The sequence below is a fragment of the Balaenoptera acutorostrata genome, chromosome 3, assembly GCF_949987535.1.
Source record: "Balaenoptera acutorostrata chromosome 3, mBalAcu1.1, whole genome shotgun sequence".
NCBI classification, from domain to species: Eukaryota; Metazoa; Chordata; class Mammalia; order Artiodactyla; family Balaenopteridae; genus Balaenoptera; species Balaenoptera acutorostrata.
Genome location: NC_080066.1, coordinates 138,198,199 through 138,206,863, shown reverse-complemented (window position 1 = coordinate 138,206,863; position 8,665 = coordinate 138,198,199).

Genomic DNA, 8,665 nt, shown 5'->3' with positions numbered 1-8,665 from the left:
TCGTGCTGCAACTACTGAAGCCCGTGTGCGCCTAGAGCCTGTGCTCTGCAACAAGAAAAGCCACCACGATGAGAAGCCTGCGCACCGCAAGGAAGAGTAGCCCCTGCTCACTGCAACTAGAGAGAAAGCCTGCATGCAGCAATGAAGACCCAACGCAGTCAAAAAAAAGAATTCCAGTAAAGCTTTTTCAAAATTGAGATAGCATTAATAATTGTTCTATGATGGATGATAGCTCTCTTTCTTTTAAACAGCGTTATTGAGGTTATAATTGGTATACAGTAAATTCCATATATTTAAAGTGCACAATTTGGGACTTCCCTGGTGGTCCAGTGGTTAAGACTCTGCACTCCCAATGCAGGGGGCCTGGGTTCGATCCCTGGTCCAGGAACTAGATCCCACATGCCACAACTAAGAGTTCACAAGCCACAACTAAAGATCCCACATGCCGCAACTGAAGATCCCGCATGCTGCAACTAAGACCCAGCGCAGCCAAATAAATAAATATTAAAAAAATAAAATGTACAATTTGATGCATTTTGACATATGTATACATCCATTCAACCATCACCAAAATCAAAATAATAATCATATCCATCATCCCCAAAAGTTTCCTTGGCCCCTTTTTTTAATCTGTTCTTCCGCTCATCCTTCCCTGCCTCCCCCACCATCCTCTGCTTTGTCACTATAGTTTGCATTTTCTAGATTATTATATACAGTTGATCCTTGAACAAAGTGGGGGTTAGGAGTGCCAATTCTCTGCGCAGTCAAAAATTGTATAACTTACAATCTGCCCTCTGTATGCGTAGTTTCATATCCTCAGATTCAACCAACCCCAGATTGTGTAGTACTGTAGCATTTACTATTGAGAAAAATATGTGTAAGTGGACCCAGGCAGTTCAAACCGATGTTTTTCCAGGATCGACTCTAAATGGAATCATACAATGTGTACTGTTTTATTGTCTGGCTTCTTTCAATCAGCATAATGATTATCCATGTTGTTTCATCAGTAGTTCATTTTTATTGGTAAATAGTTTTGATTTTATGGATATACTACAATTTGTTTAACTATTCATCTGTTGATGGACATTTGGATTATTTCCAGTTTTGGGCTATTACAAATAAAGCTGAGGGAGTTCCCTGGTTGTCTAGTGGTTAGGATTCTGGGCTTTCACTGCCGTGGCCCAGGTTTAATCTCTGGTCAGGGAACTGAAAAACTACAAGCTGTGCGGTGTGGCCAAAATTTAAAAAGAGAAGGAAAAAAAAAAAGACTAGCACTTACAAAAATAAAGTTAAAAGGATTAAGAAAACAAGACAAATAAAGCTGCTATAAGCAATTGTATACAGGTCTTTATAAGACACATCTTTCCTGTTCTCTGAAGTAAATACCTAAAGGTGAAATGGCTGGATCATATGGTAGGAGTCTGTTTAATTTCTTAAGAAACTGCCAAACATTTTTCCAAAATGGCTACACCAGTATATGAGAGTTCCACTTCCTCCATATTGTTGCCAACAGTTGGTATGGTCAACCTTTTTAAATTTTAACATAATAGGCAGGTAGTGGATTCTCACTGTGGTTTTATCTTGTATTTCCCTAATGCCTAATGATATTGAACACTTTTTATAAATAGACTTTATTTTTTTAGAGAAGTTTTAGATTCACAGGAAAATTGATTGAAAAGTACAGAGGGTTCCCATATACCCCCTGAAACCACACAAGCACAGACTCCTCCCTCCCACATTAGAATGGCACATTAGTTATAATCAATGAACCTACGTGCACATCATTATCACCCAAAGTCTATAGTTTACATTACGGTTCACCCTTGGTGTTGTACAAATGTATAATGATTTTGACAAAGGTATAATAACATGTATCCATCCTTATAGTATCATGCAGAATAGTTTCACTGCCCTAAAATCCTCTTCACTCCACCTGTTCATCCCTCTCTCTCCCCAACCCCTGGCAAGCATTAATTTTTTTTACTGTCTCCATAGTTTTGCCTTTTACAGAATGTCACATACTTAGAACTGTATAGTACTTAGCCTTTTCCATGTCTTTTCATGGCTTGATAGTTCATTTCTGTTAGCGCTGAATGATACTCCATTGTCTGGATGTACCACAGTTCATTCATTCACCTACTAAAGGACTTGGAAGCTTCCAAGTTTTGGCAATTATGAATAAAGCTGCTATTAACATCTGGGCAGATTTTTGTGTGGACATGTTTTCAACCCATTTCAGTATATACTAAGGAGCAGGATTGCTGGATCATGTGTAGGAGTATGTTTAGCTTTGTAAGAAACTGCCAAACTGTCTTCCAAAGTGGCTGTACCATTTTGCATTCCCACCAGCAATGAATGAGAGTTCCTCTTGTTCCACATTCTTGTCAACACTTGGTATTGTCAGCGTTTTGAATTTTTGCATTCTAATTAGGTGTGTAGTGATATATCTCATTATTTTAATTTGTATTTCCATGATGACATATAATGTGGAGCATCTTTTCATGTGCTTATTTGCCATCTGTTTATTTTCTTCAATGATTGTGTCTGTTAAGGGCCTCAGCACATTTTCAAATCTGGTTGTTCGTTTTCTTATTGTTCAGTTTTAAGACTTCTTTATTTTGGATAAGTCTGCTATGACTTGAATGTTTGTGTCCACCCAAAATTCTTATGTTAAAATCCTAATCCCTAATGATGGTATTAGGAGGTGGGGCTTTTGGGAGGTGATTAGGTCATGAGGATGGCGCTCTCAAGATTGGGATTAGTGCCCTTATAAAAGAGGCCCCACAGAACAACCCATCCCTTTCTACTCCAGGAGGCCCTCACTGGACCATGCTGGCACCTTGATCTTAGAATCCCTAGCCTCTGGAACTATAGGAAATAAGTTATTTGTTTATAAGCCACCCAGTTTATATTTTTGTTATAGCAGTCCAAACAGACTAAGACATAGTCCTTTATCAAGTATGTCTTTTGCAAATATTTTCTCCAGTCTGTAGCTTGCCTTCTCATTCTCTTGATGAACACCATTTGCATGTGCTTCTTTGACATTCATGTATCTTCTTTGGAGAAGTGTGTGTTCAAATGTTTAGTCTTTTTTTTTTTTTTTTTAATTGCATTGTTTGCTCTTTACTGTTGAGTTTTTAGAGTTCTTTACATAGTCTGGATACAAGTCCCTTATCTGATAAATGCTTTGCAAATATTTTCTCCCAGTTTGTTTCTTGTCTTTTTATTCTTTTAACAATGTCTTTTCAAGAGCCAAAGTTTTAAAATTTAATGAAGTCCAATTTATCAAATTATTTCTTTATGGATTGTGCTTTTGGTGTTGTATCTGAGAAGTCTTTACCTAACCCAGTTATGCACAAGGTCACAAAGATTTTCTCCTGATTTCTTTTTTAAAGTGTTATGGTTTTAGGTTTTGTAATCTGTTCTGAGTTTTTGTATATGGTGTGAGGTATGGCTCCAAGTTCATCTTTTCTGCATATGGATGTCCAATTGTTCCAGCACCATTTCTTTAACAAGACCGTCCTTTCTTCATTATATTGTCTTTGCACCTTTATGAAAAATCAATTGTCCATACATGGGAGGCTTATTTCTGGACTCTCTGTTCTGTTCCATGAGTCCGGACTCTCTATTCTGTTCTATGGGTCTGGACTCCCTATTTTGTTCCAAAACAACATTTTGATTACTATAGCTTTATAATAATTATTGAAATCAGGTAGCATTAGGCCTCCAACTTAGTTCTTATTTGAGATGATTTGGCTATTCTAGGTCCTTTGCATTTCCACATGAATTTAGTAATTAGCTTATCAATTTCTACAAAAAAGCCTCCTGGCGTTTTGATTGGGATTAAATTTGAGAAGCAAAAAAATTCCTAACAATATTAGGTTTTATGAACAAGGTACATGTCCTCATAGATTGTCTCTATTTTATCTCAGGAATTCTTTGTAGTTTTCAGTTTAGGTCTTTCCATCCTTTGTCAGATTCATTGTAACATGTTTTTATGCTATTGTAAATGATATTTTTAAAATTTCAATTTCTGATTATTTATTGCTAGTACATAGAAATACATTTGATTTTTATAATCTTGCATCCTACATTCTTGCTAAACTCACGAGTTTGAATGCCTCTGATTTCTTTTTTCTTGAATGCTTTAGAACCTCCAATACAGTATTAAATAGAAGTAGTGAGAGTGGCTCTCCTTGTCTTACTCCTAATCTTGGGGAAAATAATTCAGTCTTTCATCATCAAGTATGATGTTAACTGTAGGTTTTTCATAGATGTCCTTCATCAGGTTGAGGAAGTTGCCTTCTATTCCCAGTTTGTTGCGCTGTTTTTTCCAGGAACGGATGTTGGGTTTTGTCAAATGCCTTTTCTGCATCTGATGGTTTTTCTTTTTTAATTTAATAAGCTGAATTATATTGATTTTTGAATATCAAACCAACCCTACATTCCTGAGATAAACCCTACTTGGCCCATGTTGTATTATCCGTTTAATATGTTTTTGGATTTGCTAAAATTTTGTTTAGAATTTTTGCATACATATTCATTAAGGATATTGGTCTTTAGTTTTCCTTCCTTGCAATGTCTGGTTTTGGTGTCAGAGTAAAGCTGGCCTCATAGAGTGAATTGACAGCATTCCTTCATCTTCAAATTTTTGGAAGAGTGTGATAAATTAGTATTATGTTTTCCTTAAATTAGTATTAGTACTATGTATTCCTTAAATGTTTGGTAGAATTCACAGTGAAGCTGGACCTTGAGTTTACTTTGTGGGAAGGTTTTTTAACATTAATTCCATTTGATAACAGATATAGGGTTAATCAGGTTATATATTTATTCTTGAGTAAAATTTAGGAAATCTGTGTCTTTCAATGAATTTTTCTATTTCATCTGAGTTGTTGAATTTATTAGCATAGAGATGTTCATAGTATTCCTTTATTATCCCTATAATAGCTATAGATACAATCTGCAGTGATGCCCCCTTTCTCATTCCTGACATTGGTAACTTGTGTCTTCTCTATTTCCTTTCCTAATCAGCCTGGCTAGAGGCTTATCAATTTTAAAGATAGTTCTTTATTTTTGAAGTCTATTATTGGCAAATTGAGTCCATTGTGCTAAAATCCTACTCTACCAGAGCAGTACATGGTATGAAAGCACTCTACTGATCCAATGAATGAAAAAAAAAAAAAACCCACTGATTTCTGCATGTAAAGTCCTTTTAATATTATTACTCTCTTTTAGACATTAACCATTTCCTTATCTCTTATGTCAATTATTTAGGACTAGTAAGATATAACTCAGCAAAATTGCCAGAGGCCAGGTTAAATGCTTGAGGATGTGTTCCAAGAGAAGGCTAAAGGGAGGTGAGGCAGATGACTGGCACTGAGGAGAGAAGGAACCTTGAAACAATGAAGAAAACAGATGGAGGCTGAAGACACAGTGAATCAGAGAAAGTATAATAAAACTATAAGGGAGGAATCTTGGGATATTAAACTAGCAACTTAAACAGGATGAAACAGTATAAACTCTAGTAACAAGAAATGACGGTCACATAAAATCTAATTCAAGAGTGACTACTCAAAGTCATTACAGTAAAATATTCAATTTAATAGCATCAGTGTTTCAAAAAGGTATTTGAGAAATGTTCAGAAATTAGAAGAAAAGGTTACATAAATTAGCTTCAGTAAATTATGAAAAATAAGATTTCTATTTATACTCAACACTGAAAAATAATATACTGGGTCTATTTTACCTATGTTAGCAGGAAGATCTTAAGATTTCTGGTCAGATGAAGGAACCTCAAAAGGGTCATAACATATGTAGGTGGGAAAAAGCACAAATCTCTCCTTGCTTTCCCCAGGCTAAAAAAACCACACTGACTTGATTAAACTTGAGTTTTGTACTAGCCAACCACAGTGACTTTGGGTTTGCATGTTCCCTATCCTTTTTTGTTTTAGAAGATTGTTTTCCTTTACATTCAATCTGCACACATTTAAAGTATACACTTTCATTAATTTTCACATATGTGTATACCTATGAAACCATCATCACAACAACCAAAATAATGAACACAACCGTCACCCCCAGATGTTTCCTTGGCCCCTGTGTAATCTCTCCCTCCCAGGCCACCCACGCCACAACCCCCACCAACTTTCCAAAAACCCAATGACTTGCTTTCTGTCGCTCTAATGTGTATTTTCTATAAGTTTATATAAATGCAGTCAAAGTGTGTACTCTTTTTTGACTGGCTTCTTTCACTCAGCATAATTGAGATTCATCGAATTTGTTGCCTGTATCATCTGTTCCTTTTTACGGCTGGGTTGTATTCCACTGTATGGATATGCAATAATTTATTAATCCATTCACCAGTGGATGGGCATTTGGGTTGTTTTAAGTATTTGTTATTAATAAAGTTGCTATATGTGGACATGCTTTCATTTCTCTTGGCTAAATATCTAGGAGTGGAATGGCTAGGTCATATGTTTAAATTTTTAACAAATTGCCAAAAATTTTCCAAAGTAGTTGTACCATTTTGCATTCTCACCAGCAGGGTAAGAGAGTTCTAGTTCTTCTGCATCCTCCCCAACACTTGGTATGGTTAAGGAGAACTTACAGGGTCTGGGATTCTGCTCAGTAGGATTTATAAGCAGTCGTTTATAACTTAGCTAACTGTTTGAACACGGGCAAATCACCTGACCTTTCTAAATATCACAACTATTAGAACTGCTAAAGAACAAAAACATCTGACAATATCCAGTGCTGACAAGGACGTAGTGCAGCTGGAACTCTTGTGTGCTGCTGGTGGGGATGCAAAATGGTACAGTCATACAAAAGTTACTCCTAGGTGTTTACCCGAGAAATGAGTATTTACAGTGGCTCTATTCATAATTATTAAATGTCTTGTCATAGAGAAGTTTTTAATTTTAATGCAGTCAGATTTAGTTTAGGTTTTTATTTAAGAGTAGGTTTGGATAAGGATCAAAGAGAATTTCTGAGAGCAGTTAGCAACTGGTGGGAAAGGTGCCCCATCAAAGGCACACTACCAGTAAAATCTTGTGTTCACAACTATCTTGTTAAAGCTTAGCTATTACAGGGCCAATTGTGGAGATAATGACTGCATCACGGAAATGGTTAATTCTAGAAATCACTTACGGACTTCCCAGGACGATTCATCCTTGGAAACCAAGAGAAACTTCAGCAGTTTATTATCCTCCATCAGAGACCAAGGTTCTCTAGAGGATAACATGTACTGGAATATAACAGTAAAGGAATTAGTTGTGGGATTTGCCGATAAAATATAGGATGCCCAGTTAAATTTGAATTTCAGATAAATAACAATTTTTACATGAGACATACTTATACTAAAAAATTATGTTATTTGACTAAAATTCAAATTTAACTGGGTATCCTGTATTTTTATTTGCTAAATCTGGCAACCCTAAACTGGTGAGACTCTTGAATCAGATTGTCTTGTTTAATGTAACTTAGCCTTGAGAAGAAATCCAATTACCTGTGCAGAGTAATCATTTATTATATTTACATGGAAGTTCCTTAAGTTTTTCAAAAGAAGAACTTTTTAAAATGAATTTTGCATGGTATAGATTACAAAATGAAGATAGCTTCATAATTATGTTAACTACAAATTCCAGAATTATAAACAGTGCCCTTCTTATTCTGTTTAAAAAGATATAATGGGTCTCTATGACTAAAAAAGGTTTTGTTGTCCTTCTCAACATGGAAAACATCATTTGATTTTGTTAATAAATGTGAAGGACTAAAAAAATATTTATATGCTGAAAACACCAAGTATGTATTTGTTAGAAATTCCCTATTAGTGCAAACTCCATTTTAAGAGTCATTCAACCTTCACTAATGATGAATGCTATCACATACTGTAGTCTTCCTGTAATGGAACAAAAGTCTGTCTGTAACTGCATGACAGTAATGGAAGAGGGAAGGGAAGAAGAAACAAGGAGAGGAGGAAAAAGAACTCATCAGCTTAAGAATATTTTAAGTTGGGGATTAGACTATTAAACAAGTTTTACATTTTTCAAATGATACTTTTAAATCATTTTATGAAAAGAACACCAAAGACAACTTTTAAATGTCTGACTTTGTGCATAAGGATCACTGGTAAAAATACAATGGCAATTCAAAAGTAATTTTTCTCAATTTAAGTAAACATAGTTTTTGACCATCTTACTATACGTTAGATGCTGGACCAGGCACTTTGTGGGATACCCCTGTGACTGAGGAGTACTTAGGGAACTAAACATCTAGTAGGGTAGAAAGACACAGGCATAAGTAAATGCAGTATATTCAATACAAGGTGAGTTGTCAAGTAAAATAATACAGATTGAAAATGCTATCAGAGCATAAAAGAGTGTGATATTCTGGGGGGTGGTAAGAAGTCAGCAAAAGCTTCCTGGAAAAGTGGCTCTTGAAATGGCTCTCGATAAGTAGGGATGAGAGTTGGGGGGGGTGGGACAGAAGGAGCAACAGGCCGAGATGGGCAGGTATAAGATTTAGGCAATGCCTGAATAACTCTGCTTTACCTGGCTCCTGCTTCTTCTGCCTCAGGTCTGTTCTCTTACCACCAATTTCTCCTCCTCAATGTGCCTGAGCATTTTACTCACCATATCTCTCTCCTCCCATTTGTCTAACCAATTTA